Here is an 11,180-nt window from a genome sequence, read left to right as displayed (position 1 = left end):
TCCAGAGAGAACGAACAAGAGCAGGGCTGTAGCCCTTGTTTCCAGTTTGGCTAATGAGATGAGATTAGGACATTTATTCCTCAGCTCTGACCCAGACTCAGGACTCAGAGGCAGGAGAACTGCTCTAGGTATGATCCCCTCTCCATTCTTGTCATGGGGTCCCCACGTGCACTGATTTTCGTAGCACTGTTGTACTTCTCTCTTTGAACAGCTTAATAGATGCAGCTGCAATATTTTCAACCCCACCATACGATTCAACACCATTGCCAAAAATGATAGGTCTTTAGTTTAGCCTGACAGCCCATGAGTGATACTTCTCCTTTTTTCCTTTTTTTTCTTTTTTTTGCATAAGAACTTACTTCATTCAGCCTTATTTGTACATAAGACTACCATAAGTTTTATCTATAAAAACATCTAGGAGGAGATGTTTTCTACAGATCGTGGGCTCTCCAGCAGAGGAGCATTCAAATCTGTCACTGGTGAAAATCATGAACTGAACAGAAAACTCCACAAAAGGGAGAGGGAAAGTGTAGGAATTAGACGTGCGAATCTATTTTTCCTTTTATTTTGGAAACCATGGTGACTGAGAGCTCTGATGAAGCCATACAATACACCAGCAACGACTCAGGAGCATCTTGGAAGGAATATATCGCTTTGATATATTCAGTTCCTTTTCCTACCAGACAAAAATTTTCCTCAGAAATCAACATTTGCCAACCACTGTCAGGTTTTCTATAAACCAAAATACAATGGACCGACTAGTTGCCCAGCAGAAATGACCTTCTGATGCCTAGTCTAGCCTTGTTTCAAATGCCTTAGCGTCCCTGGGCATGGGATTACAATCCTCCAAACGTCTGGAAAATCTGAAAACGAAGTTAACAGATTGAATCATAGGTCTCCACTCACGTGAATAGTCCGTGAGCAGCATGTCTAGGGAATAAAAGCCAGTCTGTATTCACATCTTTGTGAATCTGCTTTCCTATCCATTTACACATTGAAATGGCTTTACTATGCAGCCTTTCTTTGAAAGAAAAGAGCATTTTGCATTTGTTAATGAGGCAGAAAATTCATCACACATCTTAATCACACCCTGCTTAGCACTTGCTTCTTCCAAGACTACATTCTTCAAATGATGTGTTCCTAAAAAGCTGTGTATAAATCTAATTTTTAAAACTTTAATTGAATTTTATATTCGTGAAGAGCATTATTTAAAGAAGCTCTGTAATGGATTCTTTGTAACAAGAACAGATCCTCCTAATTGATCCTCTTGCAGGACTGGACCTTTTTAAAAGGGTTTTCTTAACAGATTTATTTCAGATTGTCAGTTACTTAGATACCTAGCAACATTAAGTCCCAAGATCAAGGTTGTGTATTTCTGAGTATAAAACTCATACTTAACATGTGAATTCCCAGTCTGACTACAAGAGAACACATATATATTATATTATTAACATTACATATTTGTCATATATTTACTATACATTTATATTATATATAAAGCAGAATGCATTATATATATACAAATTAAAACATTTAAAAACCCACATAATGTGTATATTAATGGAGTAGGAAGGAAAAAGAAAATTTTTCATTTGATCTATTTTTTCCTAGCTATATTAAATTTGGGGTCTGAAAGCTATCCTCAGAAAATTACTAATTTTACTGGCCTTTCTCTACTTTTTCTGAACTATGATTTTTGTATCCCCCAATATCTTTCCAAAATGAAAATCACTTTTTTCAACCAAAATTTCAGATCTTTACATGATAGAGTTTATTTTTAATATTCATAAATGAAGAGAATACATAACTATGTAATGAAAAATAGCTATTATAAATTCAGGAACATTTTTAAAAATCATAAGAATTAATTTTAAATTTTATGTTTTTTTAAAGATAACTAATCAAAGATAAATACACACGTAATTTTTAAAGTCTAGTTGAATAGGGGGCATGCCTTGTCCTGATAACAAAGGTCATCACTTTATTTTATTTTTTAAAAAATTTTTTTGGTGTGGACCATGTTTAAAGTCTTTATTGAATTTGTTACAATATTGCTTCTATTTTATGTTTTGGTTTTTTGGCCACGAGGCTTGTGGGATCTTAGCTCCCCGACCAGGGATCAAACCCTCACCGCCTGCACTGGAAGGCAAAGTCTTAACCACTGGACCCCCAGGGAAGTCCCAAGGTAATCACGTTAAACCACTTTTTTTCAAGACCACTTTACTGAGGTGCGATGGACACACAAAAAGCTGTACACAGGGGTGAAACAGGAATAAAGACACAGACTTACTAGAGAATGGACTTGAGGCTATGGGGAGGGGGAAGTGTAAACGGTGACAAAGCGATAAAGAGGCATGGACATATATACACTACCAAACGTAAGGTAGATAGCTAGTGGGAAGCAGCCGCATAGCACAGGGAGATCAGCTCGGTGCTTTGTGACCGCCTGGAGGGGTGGGATAGGGAGGGTGGGAGGGAGGGAGACGCAAGCGGGAAGAGATATGGGAACATATGTATATGTATAACTGATTCATTTTGTTGTGAAGCTGAAACTAACATACCATTGTAAAGCAATTATACTCCAATAAAGATGTTAAAAAAAAATAAAATAAAATAAAAAATAAAATATGAAAAAAAAAAAAAAAAAGCTGTACACATTCAATGTATGCAACTTGATGAGTTGGGGGATAAGTATTACATCCCTGAAACTATCACAACCAAGGCCATGACTTACCCATCACCTCCTGAAGTTTCCTTCTGCCTCCTTTATTCATTTACTTTCATTAAAAGGTTTTTTTTCCTTTTGCAGTAAGAGCACTTAACATAACGACTGCCTCTTACCAAATTAGTGCACAATGAGTGTTGTAACCAGGGGCTCTAGTTGTACAGAGATCTCCAAGTTACCCTTCTTGTACAAATGAAACTTTGTAACCTGTCACGGACATGTCCCCCACCCCTGCCGCTGGTGCCAACGATTCTACTCTCTGGTTCCATCAGTTTGACTATTACAGATTCCTCATAAAAGTGGGATCACGCAGTATTTGTCCTTCCCTGTCTGGCTTATTTCACTTAGTGTGATGCCCTCTGGGTCCATCCACGTTGTCTCCGATGGCAGCATTGCCTTCTTGTTTAAGGTTGAATAATGTTCCGTGTATGTGTATACCACATTTGCTTTATCCATTCATCCAGTGACGGACATTTAGTTTGCTTCTACCTCTTGGCTACTGTGAATATTGCTGCAGTGAACACAGGAATGTGGTATCTCTTTGAGATCCTGACTTCAATTCCTTTGGATAAATACCCAGGAGTGGAGTTGCTGGGTCAAGTGGTAATTCTTTTCTTTTTTTTTTTAATTAATTAATTTATTATTTATTTATTTATTTATGGCTGCATTGGGTCTTCGTTGCTCTGCGTGGGCTTTCTCTAGTTGCAGCGAGCGGGGGCTACTCTTCGTTGTGGTGACTGGGCTTCTCATTGCGGTGGCGTCTCTTGTTGCGGAGCACGGGCTCTAGGCGCGCGGGCTTCAGTAGTTGTGGCGCACGGGCTCAGTAGTTGTGGCTCGCAGGCTCAGTAGTTGTGGCGCACAGGCTTAGTTGCTCTGCGGCATGTGGGATCTTCCCGGACTAGGGCTCGAACACGTGTCCCCTGCATCGGCAGGCGGACTCTCAACCACTGCGCCACCAGGGAAGCCCTCGTTCTCGTTTTTCTTTTTTCTTTTTTTTTTTTTGCAGTACGCGGGCCTCTCACCGCTGTGGCCTCTCCCGTTGCGGAGCACAGGCTCCGGACGCGCAGGCTCAGCGGCCATGGCTCACGGGCCCAGCTGCTCCGCGGCATGCGGGATCCTCCCAGACCGGGGCACGAACCCGTGTCCCCTGCATCGGCAGGCGGACTCTCAACCACTGCGCCACCAGGGATGCCCTCTCGTTCTCGTCTTTTTGATAATAGCTATTCTGACAGGTGTGAGGTGATATTTCACTGTGGTTTTGATTTACGTTTCCCTAGTGATTAGTGATGTGGAGCATCTTTTCATATACATGTTAGCCATTTGTACATCTTCTTTGGTGAAATGTCTATTCAGGTCCTTTGCCCACTTTTTAATCATCTTATTTGTTTTTTTGCACTGATTTGTAGGAGCTGCTCATACATTTTGGATATTGACTTCTTATCAGATGTTTAACCTTTTGATTTTAGTGTTTCTAGCAGTTGGTTTTCTCTAATAATAATTATACACGGTTATTTATTGTTTTATCAGCCTTACAATGGAACTATTGATTTCCTGCTATGATAGATGAGAATGTTTTATTTACCACTTCCCACCATTCCTGCCGCTCTTCCCAGTATAAGTTATCACATCTCTAGTTACTTTATTGGTTATATTAATTAACAGAGACATTTACTTTATATTAACTAATGTTCCATCACTAATGGTGAAATGTATAAAAGGACAGCTCATATGAGCATTTTCCTTTGAGATGAACAAAGGTTATAATGTTGCATTATATGTAATCATATATTACTTTGCAATAAGCTATATATAGAGAATCACCATGTAAATACAATGTGTGCATATGTACACAAACATTTACATATAGCATATATATATATATATCATAATGATATAAATGCTGTTTATAGATTTCAACTTTTGGATTCAATATATAGGTAAGTTATAGAGACTTCATTATGGTTATATATACTTTATATGTGGTGCAGTTACACTTAAAGGATTTTTAAAACTCATGAAATCAGAACATTTATATTGCAAAAAACATAAAAAAGGATTTGGGTTGTGTTATTTATTCACTGACAGATACTGTTTGATGCATACCATGTACACAGCAATGCTTCAACCCTGAGACCTCCCCAGTTTCCAGGTTGTTAAATACCAGTCTGCTGATGGTTTTGAAAGCAGTACCTAAAGAGTTTAAATATTTTCTTCTTTTTTTTTTTTTAAAATGGGCTTATAGTTTACATCTCTTTTAGGTTATAAGCACCCTAAATACAGAAACTGGGTTTGGCGTAGTCAGTAGTTAACAAGTGCCTATCGATTGGCTGGTATCATACTTCCTGAGGAAGGTTATATACTTAAAGCTCAAGTGCGTCAGTTCTAATAATATTTCTCAGGATAACTGAGGAAACGTTGATTTGAGCGTGCAGTGCAATTTTAGGTGACATGGGGGGCACAGGAAGAGATAGCTTCTGGTCCTTGGTCTTAAGGACCCACCCTCTACAGTTGGGAAGGCAGACAGGGAAACAAGAAGCTTCCTGGACCGTAACGGGGCACGAGCCAAGTATACGGGAGAAGGACAATTAATTCCAACAGTGAGAGCTTTGGAGGACCTGGTGAATGAGATGGCACTGAAGCCGAGCCTTTAAGGTGAGCAGGATTTTGCTAGATGCTAAAGAGGAGACTAGATGTTACAGACTGAGGGAATTTGTTCAAAGGTCTTCGCCAAACCTCACCATCCTCTCCCTTCCGTGGAGTAGAGTTGTCTCTGGAAAGTAGCTGCCCTTCCCAAGGCTGTCCTTCACAGCTCCTTGTTACATCTAGAAATGGCCATGTCATTAGTTCTCTCCCAGGGAGTGATGGGCAGCTAGGAAACAGGTGTATTTCCATTCTCTCTCCCCCCATCTCCTGGAGCATTCCAATCCCCTAAGAGAAAGAGGAGTCAGAGACAGAATCTTTGGCCCCAGAGTCACTCCAAGAACAAAGCTGCTCGGCAACTAGGAACACGTTCCTTGAACTGGAGAGAAAAGAAAGCACGAAGTGAGCGATACGGGCTGCGGTCACGTCATCACAGCACGCTACATTTATCACTCAAAGGGGCAGAGACATCAAGAGACCCTTAAACCAACAAGCTTCTAATCTGTTAAAATGTTGAAAGAAAAAATACTCATCTTCTCCACTACAATCTTCCCATAAAATATGTCCTTTGGGATGTCGGAGGTGTTTGGAAACGGCATGGCCTGAAAGTTGAGGGCAAGGGAAGAAAAGGCAGCCCCGAAAGGATAATTTCATTTCTTCCCCCACGGCCGGAGGCTGCACCTGACAAACTTCAGTTTTAGTTTTTAGTTTCCCCTGGGCTGTCCGTGGCTGCTACTACCGCTGGGAAAACTGGGTCATTGAATGGTAAGCAAAACTGTCCTCTTTTCCAAGAGCTCGCTGGGGAATCCCTGCCTGGGGCATCACACCTAACGGCAAAAGGCAAAGCTACCAGGGCTTTCTGGGCAATGCAATTGATAGGAAATGGGAAGTAATTAGGCTGCTCCAAGGAGACCAAAGTCCATGGAGGGGATAGGCCTGCCTTGGGAAAGATAGGCCTGCAATTCGATCAGAAACTTACAGTCAAGTCTGATTTTATCATTAGACTTAAGTTGACACTAGCCAGTTAACATTTAACATTAGCCTTTAGAATACGTCAAGTCTAAGACATTCGAAAAGAAGAAGCTTCTAAATAAACAGGGACTCCTTTCCGGAATCACACGCCCATTAAGACATACACAGAACTGCACACAAACCTCTATAATAAGCCACTCTTCTCGGGCCCATACACGTATGTATGTTGACACAAAACACCCGGGGCTAGATGAAAATCCAGACACATTTGGGATCTACCACTGGGCTAATGGCCATTATAATAACATACCATTTTTATTGTAAATAATTTGGGAGGAGTCACGTGGTTAAGCACCTTGGATAAAAAAGTGATGAGCTACCTGTCCTGTCCCTTGGCTTTTATTTCCAACCAAAGGGAAGTGGTGACCAAATACCACCTAACAGTCAACCTAAAGGAGACAGACCCTGAGAAAAAGGCTCAGAACATACTTTGCTAAGGACCTGTCAGTGTTTCTGCTTCACCAGGATTTGCCATGAGACAGAATATTTTCAAGAATTATTGCTTAGCCTTTTAAACGTATGTACATATAAATACGATGGCTGTCACTTCAAGGAGAAGGTTACACAGCTTTTGAGACAAGCATTCTCCTGCAAAAGGCAAGAAACTGTGTATATCAGAAAGGGATTGTATCTGTTGGGTGACGAGCTCTCCTGGCCGAAGGAACGAGAAATCTGGGGCTTCGATCGAGGGCAATTCAGAAGGTCCAGCCATGACTCCCCAGAATACGCCTGCCTAAATAGACAGAGTGCACCTAGATTAGTGCATTTAGACCAAAGAAAGATGGAGGTACTTCTACAGCATCAATACAGGTATCACGGGCTTTCTACCTCATGCAGTATTCACAGTATTTGAGGAGTGGACACAGATGTGCTTTCAAGGGGCAGGAAGTCAGTAAGCAGGAGAAACCATTAAGCAGCTTCCAATGGAATTTATTAAAAACAGAATCCGTAGGCATGGGACTTCCCTGGTGGCGCAGTGGTTAAGAATCCGCCTGCCGATGCAGGGGATACGGGTTCGAGCCCTGGTCCGGGAAGATCCCACATGCCGCGGAGCAACTGAGCCCGCGCGCCACAACGACTGAGCCTGCACTCTAGAGCCCACGTGCCACAACTACTGAGCCCTTGTGCCACAACTACTGAAGGCCGCGCGCCTAGAGCCCGTGCTCTGCAACAAGAGAAGCCACGACGATGAGAAGCCCGCGCACTGCAACGAAGAGTAACCCCGCTCGCCGCAACTAGAGAAAGCCTGCGTGCAGCAACAAAGACCCAACGCGGCCAAAAATAAATAAATGAATAAATTTATTTAAAAAAAAAAAGAATCCGTAGGCACTACGCATTCTTAGAAATATACCATGATATGACTAACATGACACCAGGACACTCATGAGAACGTGGTCCAGGAGGCTGCAGTGATCAGGCACTTGCATCTACGTAGGAAGCTGGGGAGAAACGCACACATCCTCTAAGGAAATGTCACAGCAATTTAAAAGGAACTATTTCCTTCTAATGCATTTTATAAAATAGCTTATGGAACAAACCTCAAAAATCAGTAATGCCACCAAAAGCCCATCTAGCCTCCCAGACTGGTACCTCCTGATATTTGCAGGTCTGCAGTTAGGGAACAGAGGCTCACCTACTATCTGTCCAAGTATTTAAAAGTTATAAATATTAAAAGTTATAACTCAACCAACAGTTAAATAAAATGGTCTACCCATTGCCTTGTCAAATAGAGCTTCATAACAGGAGAACAGAAAAGATGTGTAGAGTTATGATTTTTATATTTTGGACTCAAGTCCAAAAATCACTATTTAGGTTTTCATCATCAAGCCATTTACAGAATTTGTGTTCTTCGACAATTATTGTCTAAGGGATTAAAAATAAAATGTAAGTGTAGTTGAAGTATGAAAATTTTAAATATATATGATGAAGAGTACATGAAGAAATTAAATTATTTTAATATACATTTTCCCAAAAAGTTAGCTTTATTATATTAAAATTGACTATTAAAATGTAAAGGCAAGATATAAGTTATAGTTAATTAAGATCAAAATTTTAATCCAAAATAAATTAAGTAAAGCTGAAAATCATGTTCCCTCCAAAATTTCATTAAATATTATCACAAAGGATAATATATATACATATATATAAAACATATACCATATTTATACAAATAAAGCTATCGCAGGTCTAGTGTTTCATGCCCATCTAGCTGCTAATGTAAAGAGTTGATAAATACTCACACGTATGTATACACCGAAACACATATATACACATGCATGTTAATATTGTAGAATACTCCTGCATTAGGGACGGCAAGTCTAGCCTTGACCACACCTATGGGGGCTCCGGAACCTCCCAGGATCCCGAGGACAGGTGTCTGGGATGGTCACAGGTGTGAGTACCTGTCAGAGCCCCCAGCGAGGGGTAGGGTGTGCGGTTGGGAAGAGGATCTGGGGCCCCGCGTGTCCACTGGGTTCCTCCGCCCAGCGTGCATCTGTGCATTCTCAATGCGTCAGGATCGTGGCGGGGAACGAAGGATGTGCGCACCCTTGGCAAGTGATGCTCTGTTATACAAAACCCATCGCACGCTCGCTGAGAGGACGCCTTTGTTAAGTTAGGTGTCTTTTATCAAAATACTTCATCCACCCCCAACCCCTGGCCCTCGATCCCTCCTGTTAATCTGGAGCAAGGTCCATCTCCAAAGTCAGCGGCAGTGCCCCCAGCATGCATGCATTAGAATGTAAAAAGTGGATTCCCTGGGGCTTGAACCATGTCGGCGCAAGAACACGTCATACTTACGCCAGAGCTGAGCACGGGTCCGACTCAGTAGTGTGGGGTGAACTTTCACGCGTTCACTGGTGCGCAGGAGGGACGCGTAGCCTCCACTGCCCAGGTCTGCGTGGACACCGCCTAAGCCAGCTCTGGCGCCAGAACTGTAAAGCGGCCCCGTGTTTCATTTTGAATTTTCTAGTAGCTGCATTAAAAAATAAAAAGAAAGAGGTAAAATTAATTTCAATAGCTTGTTTTCTTTAAGCCAATACATCCAAGATATTGTTTTAACGTGTGCTCAATATAAAAATTATTCATGAGATGTTTTACGTTCTTTTTTTAAAAATCAAACTAAGACTTCAAAATCTGGCGGTAATTTTACACTGACAGTACATCTCGATTCAGATGTCCGTATCTCAAAAGCCCGGTAGTCACAAGCGGCTAGTGTCACATATTGGACAGCACGGCTGAGGCTTCTACTTCCCACACCCATTTTACTAGAACAAAGGAGCACAAAAATCTTTGAGCAGATAATGACGGCTGTCATTCATTAAGCATTTACTTTACCAGATACCATAATAAGCATGTTATACTAATTCTCTCATCTAGTTCACCCCCAGATACTATTTCTTTGCATATTTTAAAGATCAGGAAACAGACAAGACTTGAGTAGTGGTTCCTTGATCAAGGAAGAAGATCTCAAGTCCGAGAGCCCTCGCTCCAGAGCCATGGACGCCACCAGGATAGGACAGCCCCAGAGCTCTCTGCTGCACCCAGATTCCCCAGACGCATTCCACAGAAAGGGAATCAGGAGGCACGGAGTTCATTTCAATGTCTTTGCCCAATACTGACTCATTTGCATGAGCTCCATTTAGGATTTTCCCTCTTGGGCTGCGCCCACCAAACACAAATGCCACTGCTCGCCTCCAGTGCAGGGGCCAAGAGAAATTCCACGTGAGGGCTCATTTGTTCCTAGGGAAGACAGCCAAGCAGGTTGAGAAATTACCTCCTGTTTAGATGCAGGAATAATGAACTTGGCATAAGGACAGAGCTAGTTGTTAAGCTTGTCTTAATCAGACATCTTGGACGTGCAGCAGAATTTCTGTCAGGTCTAGGTATCATGCCAATGTTGAAAAATTGGGCAAACTTTGCAGGTTAGATCCCTGTCCGGGTAGCATCCGTCAGCGCGGAGTCCTCTAGATAGGTCGTGCAAATCGACAAGGTTCACAAAGGAGAAGGATTTCAACTCTCCTGCTCCCTCAAGATATTGGGAAGTGAGGTGGGCTAGGTATCTGTTAATAACACTGAACAAAAAACCTGTAGAGTCAGGATTTTTTTTCATGTAAAGAATGCATTTAATTCCTATAGTTTTACAATATAGTTGGAAATCAGGAAGACATGCCTCCAGCTTTGTTCTTTTTTCTCAAGATTGCTTTGGCTATTGGGGGTCTTTTGTGGTTCATACAAATTTTAGGATTGTCGGTGGGCAAAAATTTCTTAAACAGGGCACAAAAAGAAGTAGCCATGATAGAAAAGATTAATAAGTTCATCTTCATTAAAATTAAGAACTTCTGGGAGTTCCCTGGCAGTCCAGTGGTTAGGACTCGGTGCTCTCACAGCTGCGGCTTGGGTTCAACCCCTGGTCAGGGAAGTAAGATCCCACAAGCTGCACAGTGTGGCAAAAAAAAAAAAAAAAAAAAAAAAAAAATTAAGAACTTCTGTTCAAATAAGACAACATTGAAAGCAAAAAGGCAAGTCACAGATGGGGAGGAGATATTTGCAGTCCATATGTCTGATGAAGTACTCATTTCAGACTCTTCAAAGAACTACAAAATAATAGTAAAACTCAATCCAATTTTATTTCATTTTTACTTTATCAAATGAGGAAAAGACTCAAACAGGAAGTTAACAAATATCCAAACAGACAGAAAGTACTAAAAAGATGTTGAACATCATGTATAGTCATCACGACAGCACAAATTAAAGCCACAGTGAGATCACTACGTCCCTACCT

The sequence above is a fragment of the Aethalodelphis obliquidens genome, unplaced genomic scaffold (genome assembly GCF_003676395.1).
Source record: "Aethalodelphis obliquidens isolate GAN/ISIS:26980383/991018 unplaced genomic scaffold, ASM367639v1 scaffold16, whole genome shotgun sequence".
NCBI classification, from domain to species: Eukaryota; Metazoa; Chordata; class Mammalia; order Artiodactyla; family Delphinidae; genus Aethalodelphis; species Aethalodelphis obliquidens.
This window is presented reverse-complemented; position numbering follows the sequence as displayed.